General features: G+C 39.3%; 1 protein-coding gene across 3 annotated transcripts in view; it reads left to right on the forward strand.

Annotated features, from left to right (window-relative positions):
* The window catches only part of CSTPP1 (centriolar satellite-associated tubulin polyglutamylase complex regulator 1), a 150,595-nt gene that overhangs the window by 22,638 nt on the left and 106,951 nt on the right, over nt 1-21,006 (forward strand). The gene's annotated exons all lie outside the window — the stretch shown is intronic.

Genomic DNA, 21,006 nt, shown 5'->3' on the forward strand with positions numbered 1-21,006 from the left:
CACGTGTCCCCAAGTGGTCGCACATGCCACGCATTGTAATGTTCTCAGTGCCGGGGCCAGCTGGCTGGACATGTCCTGCCACATGGGCTGGGGCCCTCCTTCCTCAACAAAAACAGCAGCCAGCGCCAGGGTTAACAGCAAATGACAAACCAGGCATGGGCGAGAGAGGCGCCAGCGGAGCAGCGGGATGTCCTTTGATTCGCTTCTGTTATTTGCATGTCTTTCTTGTGATGTCTGTGAAGTGTTCAGAATGAGAAAAGTTTTTTAAAAGACCTGCTGACTCCTCCTGGAAAATGGGAAAAAACCCTCCCGTTTAGAGACCCATTATGTCCAGCGGTCCTGCATTTTCTGTATCTTTTTCTTCATTTTTATTAATGCAAACATTTGCATGAAGACAGAATCTTTGTCTCCTAAAAGAGTTCATCTGCTCCTCCTGCTGCTCACTGGCCCTGCCATGCAAGAGCACAACAGAACCTTTGTTATGCTCTCAGCAAAGCTGTTTATGAACGGTGGCTTACTGAGGACTGCTTCCTGTGCTGTATGCTTCCACTTTGTCTAAAAAAAAAAGAAAAAGAAAAAGAAAATAGTCCTTCCAAGTGAAAAGAATTTGGACTTTCTATTATTCAAGTGCTGGACATTGAAATGACAAATAGCTCCCCAACTTGCTTAGAGCTAACTGGTAATTGCATCTAATGCATTTTTTCCTCTTTACCTTGAACATAATAAGGCTCTTACTAACAATGGAGAGAGTAAGTCCGATTGGAATGTGGAGAGGCAATGGAGTGGTTGAGAAGAGAACTCAAGTGACTTTCCTCCAGAAGCCCAAATACTGTAGCATTGGATTTCTCAGTGCCTCCTCATTTGCACCTGAGAGGGGGGCTGTCAAAAAGTGGAACAGCCTCAACCATTTGCAAGCAAGCATCAGGTACAGCTTAAGAAAAAGCTGTCATCCTGACGTTCCCTCAAAATGAAGATCCGTAAATTATGTTTGTCTGGGAGAATGAATTCGAAAAATACATTTTATAGCTTCCCTTAGGCTATTAGTTTAGTTGAGACACACGTATATACGTGAGGTACCGGCTGGAAGTGGAATGACAGTCTTTCCACACACCTCTCCCTATGCCTCTGCTTTAAAAAAAATTAACGTTGTCCGTTATGTTTATAGTTTTCTTACTATTGAATCAACTCTGCATTCCTATTAGGAATCCAAAGTTACTGAATGATTTACAAATGAATTCTTTCACACAGAAAACAATTCCTACATGAATGGCTGAGCTTTCAGGCACTAGTTCTGAGCAGCTAAAGCCAATTGAAGGGATTCATTCAATCATGGTGACTTGACATTATAAATTCATGTTATTTTTTTTTCAGTTGGCAGTCCTTGTATTTTTTCTTGATTGAATCTCTGACCCACTCCTTTCAGCAGCTGTTGCCCATCTTCTCTTCTTTCCGCAAGCTCTCAGTGGCATTCTTTTCTTCCCTACCAGGTGTCCTTGGCATCCCTTGTAAAATTTCTCCTTTCCCTTCCTTACACATCCAAAGCCCTCCATATAATATATTCACTCATCCTTCTTCCTTTTCCACTTTCCCTCAGAGCCTCGAAAAAGTGGCCCTTCTCCTTGATAAGGCCAATTCCTTTACTTATGCCCCCAATTCCCCACCCCCTTCAAGAGTTTCCCTAGTAGCTATTTTTTCTCTCACCTTCGATTTCTTTCTGTTTATCCCATTGTCAGCCAGCATCACATCGTCCATATGTGGAACCAAAGGTTATGGCAACTGGAGAAATTACTTTCCAGAGATGTCCACATTGATAATGAAATTGATACACGCATTACCAGAGCTAGCTCATTGTTTGGGAGACACTGAAGGAAAGTGTGGGAGAAGAAACTAACTACCAACCTGAAGGTCAACAGAGTTGTTATGCTGATCTCATTGTTGTATACTTTTTTTTAAATTATAGCTTCTTATATACAAAACATATGCATGGGTAATTTTTCAGCATTGACCCTTGCAAAAGCTTTCTGTTCCAACTTTCCCCCTCCTTCCCTCCACCCCCTCCCCCAGATGACAGGTAATTCCATACATGTTAAATATGTTGAAGTATATGTTAAATACAATATATGTACACATATGCATATCATTGTTGTATACTTGTAAAACCTGGACAGTCTACCCAGGCCATGCCAGGAAACTGAATCGCTTCCATTTGAATTATTTTAGGAAGATTCTGAAAGATAGCATCCTGATAGGATAAGGTATTGGATCCTGAGGTTCGTTCTTGATCTAAACTGCCAACCATTCAAACTCTACTACAGAGAGCATAATTGTAATGGGCTGGCCACATTATTCAAATGTCAAATGTATGCTTGGCCAAAGGCTGTTTTATGAATAACTTATACTAGGCAAGTGTTCACATAAGAATCAGAAGAAGTGATGCGAGGATACTCTAAAGGTCTCTCAGAAGAATTTTGGAATTGATTGTGTGACATGGGAGACACTTTATGAATAAAGCAGAATGAAATATAAAAGAAACATCAGATGTGCAAAGTTAGAGAATCTACCCCAAATGTTCCATATGGCCTTATTTGTGCCTGACGTGTGGTAGAGCATTCCAAGCTTGTATCGGTCTGATCAGCCACAGTCAAACACATTGTAACTTGATTCTAATTATGGTGATGTCATTTTGGTCCTCTTTCAGAACAAAGGACAACAACCCACCCTGTATGCTATTAAAAAAAAAAAACACCCAACTTTCATTTGACCTTCCATTCCTTCAAACTCCCCCCTTTCATTATCAAACTTCTAGAATAACAAATTCTTTCTGCATCTGTCTTCTTACTTACGACTCATTTCTTAATTCCTTTCAATCTAACTCTACTCAACTTAAAACTTCTGCCCCCTAGACCACTGGATGCTGGATTTAAAAGTTAATTCTATCAAATATTCAAAGAACAATTCCAACATTAAATAAATTGTTTGAAAAAAAGCAGAGAAAGAAAGAATCATTCTAAACTTTTTTGAGACAAACATAGCTCGGATATTTAAACCAGGGAGAGATAACATAGAAAAAGATAAATACCTCTGACTAATGTCATTGCAAAAATATTTAATAAAATTTTACCAAAAAAGCTACACAACCATAACACAATGTTTATACAATATAATTAGTTTGGAGTTATGCAGAAATAAGGGGATGATTTGTTATAAGGAAAACTGTGAACATAATAGAATCACATGTTTATTTCAATAGATGCAGAAAAGTTTTTTGGTTTTTTTACAAAATTCAATATTTTTTGCATTAAAAAAAGAAAAAGCAAAGGAATAAATTTGCCATCCCTTAAAATGCTAAATAGTATGTATATAAAATCATAACTTATATCATATGTAATGGAGAATTGCTAGAGACCTTTCCAATAAAATCAAGATTAAAACAAGGATGCACGTTGTCACCAATAATATTTAATTTAGTGTTAGGAATGGCTGGTATAGCAATAGCACAAGAAAAAGTAAATGAGAGAAAGCATAGTTAGAGATAAAAATGTTGCTTTTTATAGATGATATGTTAGTTTAATTAGAAAAGTCTAGGGATTCAGCTGAAAATTAATTGGAACAATAACTTCAACAAAGCTTCAGGATATAAAATAAACCCCATAAATAATAAGCATTTCTCTATATTACCACAGAAAGCTCTGCAAGAAGAGGTAGAGAAATTCCTTTCAGAATCTATAAAAGTTATAAAATATTTGGGAGTCCACCTACAAAGATAGAGGAATTATATGAATACAACTACAAAACACTCTTTACATAAATAAAGACACCTAAACAATCCATCCTCATTCACCTTGATCTTTTTTTTTCCATGATGGCCCTCTTCTCCTGGATACTCATTCTTATGTCTTATTTCTCATCCTACCTGCATTACATTCCTTGCCAGTCTCCCTTGCTGGATCATTATCCAGTTCTGGGACAGATAGTCTTGTTCTCCTTCAAGCTTTTCCCCTCAGCCTTGTTCTTTTTTTTTTGTTTTCTCTCAGATCTTATCTATTTTCATGGGCCTAAGTTGTTGAGGGAAACTCAACAAGTCCCCAGTAGAACCCTTCTCTATTTAATTCTGTCTCTCCACACTTGTCTGTTTTTCAGCCACTGAGACTCATAGACTTACACTTGTCGCTGACACTTCCCTCTCTCTCACCCTAGTTGTTTGCCATGTTTGGTCTGTTCTACCTTCATAGCATCTCCAGAATTTATCCCCTTTGCCCCACACACATGCCGATTCAGGTTCTTAGGATTACTCATCAGGACTAGTTTAGAAGTCTTGTCATTATTCTCTCAGCCTACAATCCTCCTTTCCAATCTATCATTGACTTGGTTGCTAAAATAATCTTCCTCCCACAGGGATGACACTTACTTGTACAGTACATTTGTGGATCCAAGTCGAAATGCCTCAGCTCTGGAACTTGCAAGGACCTCAGAAGTCATTCAAGCCAATCTCCTCATTTCACAGATGAGGACACTGAGGCAAACTGAGATTCAGTGCCTTTTTCACATAGCTAGCTAATATCTGAGGCTGGATTTGAGCTGATTTCTTCCTAACTCCAGACCCAGCTCTCTCTGCTGTGTCACTTAGCTGCCCTATCTTGCTCAAAAACCTTCAGTGGTTCCCTGTTCCCTTCAGACTAAACCAGACACTAATTAACCAGGCATTTAAGCTTTCCTAGTCTGGTTGCTCTACCTCCCCCAACTAATCTTCTTCACTTACTTAATAATCCATCCAAACTGGACTACTAGCTGCTCTTCCTCTCCTACCTCTGTGTATTCCTGTAATGCTAGCTCCTCATCTACACCTTGAAGAATCTTTGTCTTCCTCCTAGGCTCAATGTAACTATCAGCTTCCATGGAGCTGAATTTCTAATTCTCCCATTTGTTTGTGGTCTTTCTTTTTTATTGACTTACCTGTGTGCATTTTGTATGTCCTAGTCAAATGTAAACTCCTTGGCCTTCACTGACTCCTTGACATGTTCTGATTTTTCTCTTTCCAAAACCCAGCACAGGGGTCTACATGCCACAGGTGCTTAATCAGTGTTCTCTGCTTTGCATTAAATAAGTCTTTACCCTATTTCTTAAGTTGTTTGTGCCACAGGATCGTGACTTAGACTTGATACACACTCTATTTTCCTACAACATCCTTTTTTCCTAGTGGACATTTTTGTGAATATATATATATATATATGTATATGTATATGTGTGTATGTATGTGTATATATATATATCCACTTCCCCCCTTTTCCCATGCCCTCCCCTAGAGGGCAGGTAGTCTAATACATGTTAAACATGGTAAAAATATATGTTATATTCCAATATAAGCATATTTATACAGTTATTATGCAGCACATAAAATCAACTCAAACCAGTTTTTATTTATTTTTTTTATTATATATATATATATATATTTTATAATATTATCCCTTGTATTCATTTTTCCAATTTACCCCCCCTCCCTCTATTCCCTCCCCCCGACGACAGGCAATACCATACATTTTACATGTGTTACAATATAGTCTAGGTACAATACATGTTCAAACCAGTTTTTAAAAAAAAACAAGAGAAGCAAAATAAAATGTAATCAAACAACAACAACAAAAAAAGTGAAAATACTATGTTGTGAACCACACTCAGTTCCCACAGTTCTCTCTCTGGGTATAAGTGGCTCTCTTCATGGCTGGACAATTGGAACTGGTTTGTTATTCAGCCATTCTCCAACTGATGGACATCCACTCAGTCTCAAGTTCCTTGCCGCTACAAAAAGGGCTGCCACAAACATTTTTGCACGTGTGGGTCCTCTTCCCTTTTTTATGATTTTTTTTGAGGCACAGACCCAGTAGAGACACTGCTGGATCAAAGGGTGTGCAGTTTGATGGGTCTTTGGTCATAGTTCCAAATTGCTCTCCAGAATGGTTGGATCAGTTCACAACTCTGTGTATTAAGGCCTCAGTTTTCCCATATCCTTTCCAAAATTTGTCTTTTCCTGTCATCTTAGCCAATCTGAGAGGTGTGAAGTAGTATGAGAAAATAATTTTATAACCAGTCTTATTCTCTATGAAGCTATTTTTACATATAGATCTTGTCAAGCTCATGATAACTTTGGCTTTGAATTCAAAAATCTGAGCAACTGTGTAGGTCACACTGTTTTAGTGTTTTCAGATGTTGCCATAATAATAACCTTTTGTTATGGTCAGATATGCCAGTGTTTTAAATTTGTGCCACTGTGAAACCCTTCACTAAAAGAAAAGATCTTAATACTTTAAGATTCTAACCTGTGTCCAAAAATCCAGTTTGGAAATACTTAAGTGATGGTCTTCAATCTCTGTATCAACATGTAAGCAAATACTTAAAGCCAAAATTATTTCAGAAACAGAAAGTAGGAGAGAAATTTTAATATTTGGCCAGACGGATAACAAGGATTTTTGCAGTTGGGACAAAAGGCTAGAAAAGAGTTTTTAGTCGGGAGGGGGGGTGAAGATGTCGTAGACACTCTGGGACACTAGTGTGAATAAAAATGAGGAGCTTTATCACTGTCCATTCTATATAAGGTAATGTGGTAAATATTGGGGATTCAGAGAGAAAGTAAAAAGACCCAGCCCTCAGGAATCATATTTATATACTACTGAAGTGGATACAACATGAAAACAGGCCGATATATGCATGATTATTTGAGGAGGAAGACAGAATCTGGATGATCAGGGAATTGCCAAAGGAATGGCTGGGGAAGGTCAGGAGCAAGCCTGTTTAGAAGGGTGGAAGAGAAGTTGGGATGTAGCAGTTTTGGGCCACATCAAGAAAGGGACCTCATTTTAGAGGTGCTTTAACAACTTACTGATAAATATTAGCTTACTAATGCTATTGAACTTTCACAATCTTAACAATGTACAGTTCTAGGCTGATTTCAGAAAAGCCTGGGGAGATTTACATGAACTGACGCTAGATGAAGTGAACAGAATCAAGAGAACATTGTACAAAGCAACAAGATTATGTGATAATCATGTGATGATGGACATGACTCTTTTTAACAATGAAGTGATTCATGGCATTTCCAATAGACTTGGGATGAAAAGTGTTATCCACATTCAGAGAGAGAACTATGGAGACTGAATATAGATCAAAGCATAGAATTTTCACTTTTTGTTGGTGGTGGTTTTTTTCTTGTGTTTTCCCCCTTTTGATCTGATTTTTCTTGCACAACATGATGGATTTGGAAATACTTTTAGAAGAATTACACATGTTTATCCTATACTGGATTGCTTGCTGCATATGGGAGAATTGGGAGGAGGGAGGAGAAACATTTGGAGCACAAGGTTTTGCAAAGGTGACTTGAAAACTCTGCATATATTTGGAAAAATAAAAAGCTATTAAATTTTTAAAAAGAATAAAACAAAACAAAAACAATGTACAGCTCTATTTCTTTCAGGGTCAGATTTCTTCCTTTAACAAGGAGAGTTTTCCTAAACTATAGAATCCTCTGAGGCTGGGAACTATCTCAAACAGACAAGAAAACCATTTCCCTATAATTTTGATGTCTAATGTGTGTGCTCAGAGAGGCAACACAGAAGCATGCAGTAAAGTTAGCCCTTGGGACTTGGTCTCTGACACTCTCTGTGTGGCTCTGAGTTACACTTAAGCCTCCTCAGTTTCCTTGTCTATAAAATAGTTCTTGCATTGCCTCCCTCACAAGATTGTTGGAGAAATGTGCACTATCCACAACAATGCTCTGCCTATTAACGCTGGGAGGATCAGTTCTTTCGTTGGTTTGGATAATCTCACTGAAGCAGATGGCAACCCATCTGTAACTTGGGAGATGGTTTTCAAGAATGGCGCAGGATTGGTCTTCCCCTCTACCTTGGTTATACATCATCTGAAGCTCTGGATTCAGTTTCAGGTACTCAGGTTAAGAAAGATACAATTGATCTAGAGAATGTCCAAGGAAGAGCCCAATGTCATGTTATGAATCTCAGTGAAGGAATTAACGGTTTGTTGAGAGAAGAGAAAACTTGGTGGGGAGGCCATTGCTGTCTTCGATTATTTGAAAAAAGGATCAGGCTTATTTTATACTGTCCCAGTCTGGACACTGGACAATCTGGAAACACTGGGCAAAGCTGCAAACGAATTCTGGTTTGCTATGAAGCCCAAGTGCACTTAGTCATGCATCTCTAGTGCAAATTCCACTGCCCAGCAGCTCGTGGGTTCCCTCTCACTAAAGGTCTACAAGCAAAACCCTGCTGACATTTGTTGAGTGGTCATAGAAAGGATTCTTGATGCAGAGTGGGTTGAATTAGATTGCCTCTGAGGTCTGAGGTTTTAGGGACCTCATCACTGGACTTGGAGCCGGAGAACCTTGGTGCAGATTCTGCCTCTGCCCCAATCTGTCTGTGTGACTTCATTCAGATGGCTTGAGTTCTGTGGCCCTCCCATCCATTCTATTATTTGTAAAATCATAGGTTGGTTTTGATGAGGTCCTTTTTTTGTGGCAAGGGCTCTTTGAGCAGGCTGGTGTAACCTACAGTCCTCTTCTCAAAATAATTTTGTAATTAAAAAAATTATTTAAGGAAATGCTAAAATTAAGTCAGAGGTTAGTAAAAACAAACAAACAAACATGGAGGCAGAATAAGGATGCAGAAACTAGATGCTTTCTAAAGCATCTTCAGATTCTAGCTCTGTGATCCTAAGTGAGATGCACTCTGAGGACCGGGAGCTAGATCCGTGCTCCAGGACTCACCCAACAACACTGAGCAAGTCTCAGTTTTCTCCTACATTATATGATGGAGCTTGCCAGCTCCAAATCAATGAAGTTAAGACTTGGTTAATTAGGAAGATGAAGATGTTGCACATCCAGTTCTGCCCTGAGAAAGTCTGCGCCCTTAAGAAAAAACATTCCCAAAGTCCTCCCTTCCTCCTTATCTTTCTTAATTGCAAAACAAACAAATGTCCTTTGGTGGTACTTAGGCCTCTAAATAGAGAAGAAAAGGGCTATTCTGGGGACTTTCTAGAGGTTGAATGAAAAGAGAAAGGAGTATACCTATTTTTATTTGTGTATGATACTTTCACAAAAGCTCATCATATATATTAGTGCATAAAAATCTCACCAACAAATACAAAAAAAATACAGAAATATTAGATATATGTCTTACAGGACACATTACAATAAAATTATATTAAATAAGCACAACATAACTATGAAAAATTAAGAGACTAAATAATTTAATTCTAAGGAATGGATTTGCCTAAGAAGACATCATAGAAACAATAATTTCATTAAAGTTCATGACAACAATAAGATAACCTGCCAGAATTTTGAGGGTGCAGTCAAAATAGTCCAATGGGGAAATTATGTCCCTAAGCACCTTCATTAATAAAAGAAACAACAAATTGGGCATCAACTAAAAAAAAAAAAATGCAAAACAAAACAAAACAAAAAAACTAAAACACATTTCCAAATAAACTGCTTGACGATACTGGCAGCCAGTCTTTCAATTTCTTTGATAGAAAATCCCATGTGCCATTGGTAGAAGACAAATAAGTTATATTAGAAGAGTTTTTTTTTCCTTATGAAGGTTAGTTTATATATAAAATTCCAAACAACCAACAAAATGCTAAAATAGAAATTCTGAAAATCAAAGAAGAAATTAGCAAAATTGAAAGCAAAACATTGAATTAATACACAAAATTAGGAACTTTTTAAAAATGAAATTAACTTAATTAAAAAAAAAACATAATCAAATTACCAGTATTAAAATATCAAAGTGAATTCACAATCAGTGAAGAAGAAAACAATTATTAAGAATTATTTCACCCAATTAGAAGCCAATTAAGCTGATAATCTGAAGTGAGATGAATATTTAAGGAAATAAGAAAAAGAAAAACAGGAATTAGGGGTTAATCTGCATGGAGGTAATAATTGAACCCATTAGAGTTGATAAGATCATCAGAAGAGTTAAGAATCTTGGTGTCCTCTCAAGCTTTGTTGGTGAGGAAAAGGAGACATGGAAGGAACAGTGAAATAGGCATGAAAATGAGAAGAAGGAAGGGAGGGAAGGAGGGGGAGAGATGGGGGAGGGAGAGAGACAGAGAGAGAGAGAGAGAGGAGAAGAGAGATGTCATTGAAGTCTAAGAGGCCATTTAGAAGACAGGCCAACAGGATGAAGAGCTGATGGGGAGGTCAGGGAGGCTGAAGACTGAGGCAGCCATTGTATTTTTCAGTGAAGAGATTGTTGTGAAAGGGAAGAGTGGAGAGCTCTGTAACAGTGGGGATGATCCGCAAATGTTGGCAGTAAGGTTGGCCTCTCAGTGGGTTTGGCCGAACTGACTTTGCCCTTTTCTCCTTATTCCTTGTACCAAGACAGTGGTTCAATGGCCTATGAGGGGTTTGCATTGAAGATGGTTTAATGGCTCCCCAAGCATTGTGTTACTGATGCATTTTCCCCTGCCACACAAGCACGTGCATATTTGAAGCATCCTAGGTTTGTTTCCGTGGCAGTTGGGAAATGTCATGGTCCTGTGCACACCGTTTGGCGTTACTGCCGCAATTACATCAAGCCCATCGCTTCTAAGTACAGTGTGTTCTTGCCGTTTCTCAACCATCATCAAGTTGTTTTTCCCAGCTGCCACAAGGGTTTGGCGTTAGAGCCAGGCCGGTTCTCCAGGGACGGTCAGACATATGTGCATACCCCTGTTTGTCTTTTGTACTCTCAGCCAAAGTGACCCCTCGTTCCCTCACTGACCGTGTAAATGAGTAATTGAGATGTTAGCGGTGTAAACATCAAGCTGTTTGATAACCATCATCCCTCATCTTCTGTCTTGAAACTATCTTGGACCATCACAAATGTCCTGTGGAAATAAACCTTATCTGGCCACTTATTGACTATTAAATCTGTTTTCCAATTTAAACTTGTCCTCTACTTATTTATGTTACTTTTCTGTTTAGTGAATTTTCAGATAAACTGCTTGGTAACGCTAGCAGTGAGTCCTTCAATAGAATTTCTTTGAGAGAAAGTACCATTTGCTTTTGGGAGAAGATAAGTAGTTACATTCGAAGAGATTTTTTTTCCTTATAAAAATTAGTTTATATATAAAATCATTGTTGAAAACAAAGCAACATATGAAATTGAACTTTATCATTTAATATAGGGACAGCTCGGGTGGCGCAGTGGCTAGAGGGCCAGGCCTGAAGTCAGGAAGACTCATCTTTTTGAGTTCAAATCTGGCCTCAGACACACTTAGCTGTTTTACACAGATGAGCTGGAGAAGAAAATGGCAAACCACTCCAGTGTCTTTGCCAAGAAAACTCCAAATGAGGCCATAAGGAGACAGACATGACTGAAACATTGAACAACAACATTTAATAAACACTTATCATTAGCCAGTAGAAAAGCAAAATTTATAATGGAACTAGTTATTTTGGTTGATTAATCTGGTGGCTAAAAACCAAAAATTAAATTTTATCTCTCAGCAAGAGAGTTTGTAACATTTTCTTGCCCTTTTTCACCACATCTATGTGAGCGAGCATTTTCACTTTATTCTTGCTTTAAATCATAATACAGGAATAAGCTCAATCCAGGGCCAGATGAAAGACTGTGTATATCTGGAATTGAGCCAAATGTTATAAACCTTTGTTCAAATAAAAAAGTCCAACATCAAGTTAATATATGATTAATATATTATTTTAAGAATCTTTCAAGTTACATTTTATGAAATATTTATAGTCAACAAAATTTTTAAAGTGAAGAAATTGTATTGTCTTGCAAATAATAGTAAGCATATGAAGTTGCTGGATTTCCTTTTCTCACTTTTTATATAATGTCCTTCATATAATAGTAATAATTATTTTATAATTAGAATTTTAATTTAATATTTAGCTTTCATAATTATAGACAGAATATAATTTTATGTTCTAATCATATAATGTAAATTTAATGTGGAACTCTTTTAGGCAAAAGTTATTGTAATTATTAAAACTACTTACAAAATCTAAAAGAATATTATGGGCAGTAAGGTAAATTGCATTTTTCTTATCAAAGAGGAAGAGAATTAACTGAGCACCTATTATATACGAGCTACCATGCTCAGCACTGTACAGATATTATGCCAGTTGAACAACTCTAGAAAGTAGGTGTAATTATGATCCCCATTTTACAGCTGAGAAAACCAAAGAGACCAGAAGTTAAATGATTTGCCCAGGCTCACACAGCTAGCTAATGCCTGAGGACAGTTGTGGATTCATACATTCCAGACTCCAGGCCTTGCACTATCCACCATGTCACCCGGCTGACTCCTAACCCTAAAAGGATTTATAGAACAACAACAACAACAAAAATTGAAAACAGCTGTTACTAGGGAAAACTCCCTTCAAAGTAGAATGGGAAGGATATATTCAGAAATAAAGGTGATCTAAGAACAAAGATATCCTTAAACAATTTAAAAGAGAGAGATTACTGCTAACCTTGGAGAGAATAGTTCCAGTTGAAAGACGAGGTTAGGCTGCCTTGAAGCACTATTGAGAAATGGAGGAAACTTTAATAAATGACCCCTTTTAGGGTTCTTTAGGACTGCTTTTAGGAGTTTGAATGGGATACAGAATTATAGGTTAGGAGGATGACTGAACCAAGTGATTTTTTTTTTTTTTTTAGAATGAGGGAGACTTCAGAATATTTGGAGATAATGGGTAAGAAATCAGTAGATAAGGAAAAATTGAGGCTGGGAATGACTGAGGAGGGAAGCTTCTGGTAGGGATGAGGGAGTGGAATCGAGAGTGGGAGGTAGATTGACCTTGGTGAAGAAACAAGTCACCATTCTGCAGCAAAGCCCACAAAGGGAGCAGTGGGGAACGATAAAGAAGGACCCCAAAGTAGAGAAGAACAAATGTGAAGGACTGTGAAAAAGTGGTGGGGAGATCCAAGTTGGCAGAAGTATTAGGAGGAGACACCAAAGCATGGAGCCGCTGCCCAGTCAATCTCTTTGGGACAAAGAAAAAGATTACCCTGGAGCAGACAGGTCTGGTTGAGATAAGATAAGTTTCCAGGGCTGTTTTCTCCTGGAGTATTCAGCCCATGTAAGGAGACACTGAGGAGGTTAGATGATGAGGTTGAGCCAACGCTGGGTTGGCAAGACGGCTGGTGATAGGATAAGGGGACAAGGAATCCAAGTGTAATAGCGTATGGTTGAGTTGTAGCCATACCGTCAATGCTTTGAAGAGAGGAGACTTAGAGGGGAGGATAGACTAGAAAAACAAGGAGGGAAGAGGGATTGGAAGTCATTGTGAAGAAGGTTTAGGAGGAGTGAGACAGAGAGAAAGACAGAAGGATAGAAGGTTGTAAGCTGGGTTACGGATAATGGAGGTGAATATTTGGAGGCAATGATCGGATCAAGTATATTACCGTCACTGCATGTGAGCAAGATGATGGGAGGAAGGAGACGGTGGAAATTTAGGAGATTGATAATAGCCAGTTTATCAATTGGGCCTATTGATTATTGAAGTACCCAAGAACAATGGCAGAGATTGTTGTGAAGAGACAGACTGAACCAAGTTCTCAATATTAAAAAAAAAAAAGGGGGGGGGGGACAAATGAACAGGAGAGAAATAGCTAAAATCGGGCCCCGGGATAACAGTGTATGTGTTCAATTCCAGAGGAAGCGAGGTTCTTTATGATCATGCTCAAGGATGAGTTTAGAAGAGGGAGGATGACCAGAGATGGTCATGTGGCCATTGGTGTAATGAAATGAAAAGACCTAGCATTAAAGGAGAGTGTATGAACAGTAGGAGGGGGCTTCCAGAGGCCAAGATGAGATAGAAAGGCAAAGGAAGAAATGGGATAGGGTTCTGGAAGACAGGAAGAATACGAGGAGAGGGACGAGGGGATTTTCACCTTCCTAGACATTTATTTTGACTTAGATCACTTTACAGAGAAGGAAAATGTTTGAGTTTGAGGCACGGTTCCCAAAATGCCATTTGGGTCTGGTGTCCAAGTACCCATAAGCAGCTGTTCCTCTCACACCCTCAATATCATTGCTGATTGAGCTCAATGTGTGATGGCTTCAGCCCCGGTGGAGGAATTCTGCCACTGCTGACCCCAGGAGTCTGAGAGAGAGGAGAACCCACTTTGCTAGCATCCTGTAAATCTCCCTTGTTAAATTAATAGGCTCACATTACGAGGGGGCTCCACTGGGGACCCTTACTGGAGCTGTTTGGGGGTCGCCATGGCTCCTCCGACCTGCAGGCCCAGCATTAGGCAATGCTATTGTGAATGTTATGTTAACGTTCCTCCACATCAAGGACTCTCTAAAGCACTAATTCATCCTCAAACAGAGCTGCTGTGTTATGTCCTTCCAACCTGTGTGATCTTGGGCAAATCAGCTTCTCTGCATTTCGGTTTCCTCCTCTTTAAAGTGAGGAGCTTGGACCAGAGATCTCCAAAAGCCCTTTCAAGTCTAAATCCCTGTGATCCTTTGATCCTACTTGTGAGTATTATTAGTTTTATCATCCTCATGATCGTACAGGCAAAACCATGACATCAAGAGATTAAGTGATTGGTGGGAGGTGAGTCGACCAAACCACAAAGTTTCTGACCCGTGGTCCTTGTTAAGTAGCGAGGCTGACTGTACGGGAGGGTGTGTCTGGGCAAGGCCCCATGGGAAAAATGCGGGGAGTGTCTGGCCAGGTTTACTGACATTCCTTGGAGGTGTCCAGCCCAGCCGCTCAAGGCCCAAAGGCTGCTCCCAGGCCAGCCGCTCTCCCAAGCCCGGCCCGTGCTGGGCTAAATGTGCCCGTCGGGGCGTTTAACCCTTGCCCGCTCGAGGAGCCGGAATGAAGGCAGAGGAGGAAAAGACATATCTCTGACAGTTACTGCTTTTTTAAGAGGGCAACTGAGGTGCCCAGATATCTTCTCCCTCAGGGGATGCAGGTGTGCAGTTATTTTTCTTTAATCATTCACATAAATTAAAACCTATTCCTTTACATTAAAAAAAAATACGGCTCCACCCTACATGTTTTATTGCCAGGCAATGGCTTTGAACGTCTGCTTCATTGAAGGGTGATAAACGAGAGGATTTTCCAGGTTAGGGTGGTGCCCTTAACCACAGCGAGAACACAGGCTGATAAGGGTACAGGTGGAGGAAGCGCGGGAGAACAATGGGGAGCTCCAGCAGTGACCTTGGCTTCTGGACGCTGCCCTCAGCCGAGCCACAGACTCTCCCCCAGTTGCCCCCCCCCAAATGGGGAGACTGAGCAGCAAGGGGCTTGGCTCCCTGGTGTACCCAGGATGGGTGGGGTGCCAGTGGTTCTTTACAAAGGACTTAGAAATGTGGGGACAAGTTGTAACTTCCATCTGCTCAGAGGCAGGTGCCTCATACATGTGCCGGGAGGCTGCCACTCCAGCCTCGGGTTAGCCTTGGCCCTCCCTGGCTTAGTTTGTTTTAGGCAGACACCTGAACCCCTGCGAGATGGTACAAAAGTCCCAGTACAGTCCCAGCTATTAAAGTTGGCATTGCCTGAGGATCGCTAATTGAGAGCTGGCTGGGCCCTCCTAAAGGAGGGGGTCCAACCTGATTGTACCCGGGGGGACCCCAGTGCTCCGGGGGAGCTTTGTATGGCCCTGTCGTCCCAGGAGGGGAAGGGCCGGGACTGGAGTCCAAGGCTCTCCATCACATGGCCTCTTCTCCCGTGGGTTTTTACAGCTCTATAAAACATTTTCCAGAGGAGTCTTCATATTGAACTACATTGGAGGAAGAGAGAATAAGATTTCAGCTCAGTGACAGCCCTCAAATATACCTCTGCCCCCCCACCCCTTCCTCTGACCTCATCCCCATAGTAATGCAGGCCCGTGTCATGGGATGCCTGGTCTGTGCAAGAGCTGCTGTCCCAAGGGTCTGCCTGTCACAAGCTGGCCACCTCCTCCCTTCCACTCTTCTCGTACCTTACCCTCTGGCTCCTACCCTTGGACCCACTGACTCTGATGACCTGGCTGTTCCTCGGACAAAACCCTGCATCTCACAGCCCCTCGCGTGTTCTCTGTCTCCCATGCTTGGAAGGTTACCCTTCCTTATCGTTGTCTTTTGGCTTCCTTAATTTCCTTTCAGTCCCAACTAAAATCCTCCCTTCCACAGAAAGACTTTCCCAATCCCTCCTAATTCTGGTGCCTTCTCTTATGATTATTTCCTATATTTCACTTATTTGTACATATTTTCTTACTTGTGGTCTTTCCTATTGGATTGTAAACCCCTTGAAGGCAGAGACCGCCCTAATCTGAACACATAGTAGGTGCTTAATAAATATTTTTTAACTGACAGACTAGAAGGAACTTCAGGAGCCGTTAAGTACAATCCCTCTATTTTACAGTTGAGGAAACTGAAACCCAGACTCATACAAGTGGTAAATGAATCAAGAATCAGTACTATTTTTTCTATCCACACAGCCTCCTTTCTCTTGTATCATTGGCTTTCCCAGAAGTTTTTAGCAGATAGGACATTTTTCCTTAGATAATTTATGTTTTCCACTTTATCAACCACTAGGTTATTGAGTTTTACTGTCTCCAAATCTCCTTTGTCTAGAGTGTTCCATTACCTCTCTTTCTAGTCAGAATTCCTTTAAAAATTTTTTTATTGGATTGTTTAATACATTTATATTTAAAGTTATGAGAATCAGGTTTATATTTTCCTCCATCTGTCTCTAAAAATTTTAAGTTATGATTTTTCCCCTTCTGCTATAAATGGAGTATTATATTCTTTCAGTTAATCTTTTTTTTTTTTTTTTTTTTTTTAAGGTGGCCCTGTTCCTACTGGTTTTCCTCCCCTTACCTTTGATCTCCTCTTCTTGTTAGCCACCCATTTCAATTTAGAGTTGTCTTTATTAGTTCCTTTTTCTTTTCTTTTATCTTTCTATGTAACGCTCCCTCTTTTTTCCTTTTAGTCAAATAGATTCCCTTTCCTCTCCTCCTCTACTGCTTGTGCAGTTCATTAGTTTTAACATTTTTATTTCATGGCATCTCCTTCCAAATAGGAATTTTCTCTCTTTGTTACCCCTTTTCTCTTTCTGTTAACTGTAGGCCCTCATTCCCTGATTCATGATCCCTATAGGATCATGAATAGTTACTAGTTACTAGTCTCTTTTCTCTATATTTTTTATACAATCAAAGTTTCCAAACTATCCACTCTAGACTATTCTAACTAGGCACTTTCTGCCTCTGTCTTGTAGGGCTTACTTCATGGATTCCCCCTTTTCATTGGGCCTCATTCCCAGAACAATGCTAGTTACTGAAGGTGTCAGAGGGAATTCTGCCCCATGATTAGGACCCTTCTCCACCATTGGTCTATACCTTCTCTTGTTTTTCTTCTACTTTTGCCTGGAAATACTTTCCCTGTCTTCATGTTCTCCCGCTTCTCCAAATGCCAATTGCACCAGAGTTTTCACCTCTCCTTTCTACAGGATAAGAGGACTTTACAGGCACCAAATTCCTCAGGCTTCATTCAATGTAAGGTCTTCATCTTCCTTCAATCATAGGAGTGTTCATCAGTGGAACCCCTCCCACTGCCAAAGTAAATCCTCTTTTATCCCCCTACTTTTCTTTTCCTTTCTTTCTTTTTTTTTTTTTTTTTTTTTTTTTTTTTTTTTTGAGTCTGGGGTTAAGTGACTTGCCCAGGGTCACACAGCTAGGAAGTATTAAGTGTCTGAGACCAGATTTGAACTCAGCACCTCCAAGTGCTCTATCCACTGCGTCACCTAGCTGCCCCTATCCCCCTACTTTTCTTTTCTTTTTTTTTATTTTATTTAGAATTTTTTTTTCATCCCCCTACTTTTCAATCTTTCTCCATTCTTCTTTACCTACTATTCTGAAGGCTTTTATCTGTTCTTTCATTTCCCTCATTGCTAGCCCTAGATTTGGTCCTAACATATCACACACAACTATTTTGGCTTCCCTCCTTTTTATATACCCTTCCATATTGTTATAATAATACCACAAAAGAAGCTTTGATTCACCTATGGACAGAGTGTTGCCAGGTTCTATCCATAATGCTCCCTAACCTCCTCTTCACCATTACTTTCCCTTGACTTCCACCTTCATCCCTGTTTCTTTGTGTACATTTAGAAAGAAACTCTTAAGGTTCTTTCTCTGCTCTCTCTGTTGCTTTTGCTGTCCTTGCCTGCTGCATTTATTCACTCTTGCACTAATGTTGGTTGGGGTGTTTGAGAAGCAAATAATTTCTTTCATTGTAGTTTTCTTTCTCAAAATCTTTAAAAAATTCTGCCTGTCATCTAGGGGAGGAAGTAGAGGGAGGGAGAGGATGAATACAAGGGATAATGTTATAAAAAAAATTACTCATGCATATACACTATCAAAAAAAAGTATAATTATAAAATTAATTTTAAAAATCTGTTTAAAATTCTTCTTTATTATTGAATGTCTATCTTTTGTTTGGTTTGGTTAAACTCAGATTTGCAGACTGCATCAAAAGCTCCATTGCTTTCCATAATACATTATTCCATTCCCTCTTCCTTTTTCTAGTGGATATGGGAATTGTCTTGAATTATTTAAATGTTCTCTCCTTTGTATTCGAACATCTTTCTCTTGGTGTTTTATAGTACTTGTTCATGAAAGGAATTGTTACTCTAATTACTATATAGCTTGGAGTTTGTGCCCTTGGGTTTTGTTTTGTTTTCTGGAGGCAATATACGAATTCTTTTAAGTGGAATTTCTTTTATCTATATTCATAAGTTCTACACAGTTCTCTTGTGTTATTTCCTTCACTGTAGTATCAACAATTTTTATGTTGGGTTTTTTCCATTCTGATCTGCCCTTCTGGGAGACCTATGATCGTTACATTGTGGAATTTTTTTAGTGGAATTTCTTTATTTTTATTAAGTTCTAGACTTGTATTATTTCCTTTACTGTAGTATCAAGATTTTGTGTGTTGGGGTTTTTTCCATTCTGGTCTGCCCTTCTGGGAGACCTAGGATCCTTAGATTGTCTTTCCACATCCTGTCTTCAAAATCAGTATGTTTTGCTTTTTAGTGACCATGTTTTCTTTTAATGTTATTGCTTTTTTTCTTCTTTTAGATTGTCTGTAGTTTCTGTGTCTTTACAGTTTCACTCCATTGTTCTCTCCTTTGTTTCTTTGTGATGAATCTGGTATGGCAGATTCAAGTTTTTCAATTCTGTTCATTATTTTTGCTGTGTAGGACATAAATTCTACTTTTATAATTCTCATTTCTCTTTTAAATAACTCAGGAACAGCATATCATAGTTCCATGTTCTCAAATTCCATAGGGTCCTTTGTTTTATTAAGCGTTGGATCATTTTCTTTTGTTTTGCAGTATTTATCCAAAGATACTTGAACTCATTTCCCTGATCTGGAGGCCATATTTCTTTCTATTATTACTGTTTTTCCCATTGATTTATCACTTTATGTTAAAAAGTCTTTGAGTTTTGGGGTTCCTGAAATCTTTGGTACTTTCGATCTTTTTTCCTCTAATTTTCCTTATCATTTCCTTCTTGACTCCCTCCCTTTCTGATTGTGATTTCCTTGGAGACTGGATCTAAAAGTGTCTCAGCCTCCTCTCTCACTGAGCAATTAAGTCAACAGCTTAGGATCTTGCCCCAGCTGACTTTTGGGCAGCCAGAACGGATTTTGGCTAGATCTTGTGCTCTTCCCCTATTCTTGGTGTGGAGACCTGTGTAGTTACCCTCATGGATGGTATCCCCTCTTAGTGACTTGTCCCATGTTCTCGGTTCCTCAGTTCTCTGGCCCTATACCAGCAGATCAGAGCCTGCAGCACTGATGCTTCTGTGTTGCAGCCCCAGAAAGACTTTTGCTCCTGAAGAGCTCTGGCCAACCTGACTGTCACCCAAGCAGATCTCCATTGCCTATAGGTAGAATTTCCATGGCAGTGAAAAGAGGGGATGGTGGTGCTAGAACATAGTCTTGGGTTTGATATAAGCCTGGATTGTACACTTGGGTCTAGTAATGCAACCTGCTTCTGATAGAATGGGAAGGGGGAAGGATGTAGAGGCTGAATGAGTTCTGAGTCAGTAAAACCTCTGTGCCCAAGGGTTAAACTTGCTATTTCTTTGGCGAATAATTTCTCTTTTGGAAAGGTGTGAGAGTTTAGGGGCATCAGAAAAAAATGTCTGCTCTACCGTATTATGGCTCACAAGACCCAGAAGTCTCTTATTTATTAATTATTAAAAATCATTAAAAATCTTATTAATTATTGTTAAAAATTTAAATGATCAATTATTAAATTTATTAAATTATTTTAAAAACTTCCATTATTAATTAAAATTACATGTGTATAAGTTAACCAACAACAAAAAAGTAATGGTTAGGGAGCTGGCCTTGGAGTTGGAAAGATCTGAGTTCAACGTCTGCTTTTGATAATTTAAACAAAAGATGCTTAATCCAGACTTTCCACTTCCACAACTGATAGGTATTTGAATAAAAATCAGAAAATTTCTAATAGTCCCAGGGAGCCGTCCTTTGGAGAGTTCCAAATACACTGTCAATAGATTTATTTAAAGATACAAAGTGTGGATCATTGGAAAAACAATTGACATTTGTATTCATTTGTGTAATTAAAGTACATCATTAATTGAAGGTGCCAAGCAAAAGATGACTGGTGTCAAATTATCTTGCTATTTTTTTCTTTCCAATTTAGTATCTGTTTTGACTTCAGTGATTGCTATCTTGCAAACCACTAATGTCATGTATTACTTCAAAGAATAAAGAATTGCACGGGAAAAGCAGTGTAAAGATATTATCAAAGAAATGTAGGTGGGCCAGTCATGTAGCAAGAATGAGGGATAACTGGCGAGCAGACATTGTGCTTCGCTGGCACTGTTGCAATATCAGAAGCTCCACAAGATCCCACTGCGTGTTGGGTGGGCCTCAGATTTTTAGGAGGACATGAACGAGAATCACATGGGATGAGAAGGCACCAATGGATAGCCATTGGATGGCTAACGCCTA

This window comes from Sminthopsis crassicaudata, chromosome 6 (assembly GCF_048593235.1).
Source record: "Sminthopsis crassicaudata isolate SCR6 chromosome 6, ASM4859323v1, whole genome shotgun sequence".
NCBI lineage: Eukaryota > Metazoa > Chordata > Mammalia > Dasyuromorphia > Dasyuridae > Sminthopsis > Sminthopsis crassicaudata.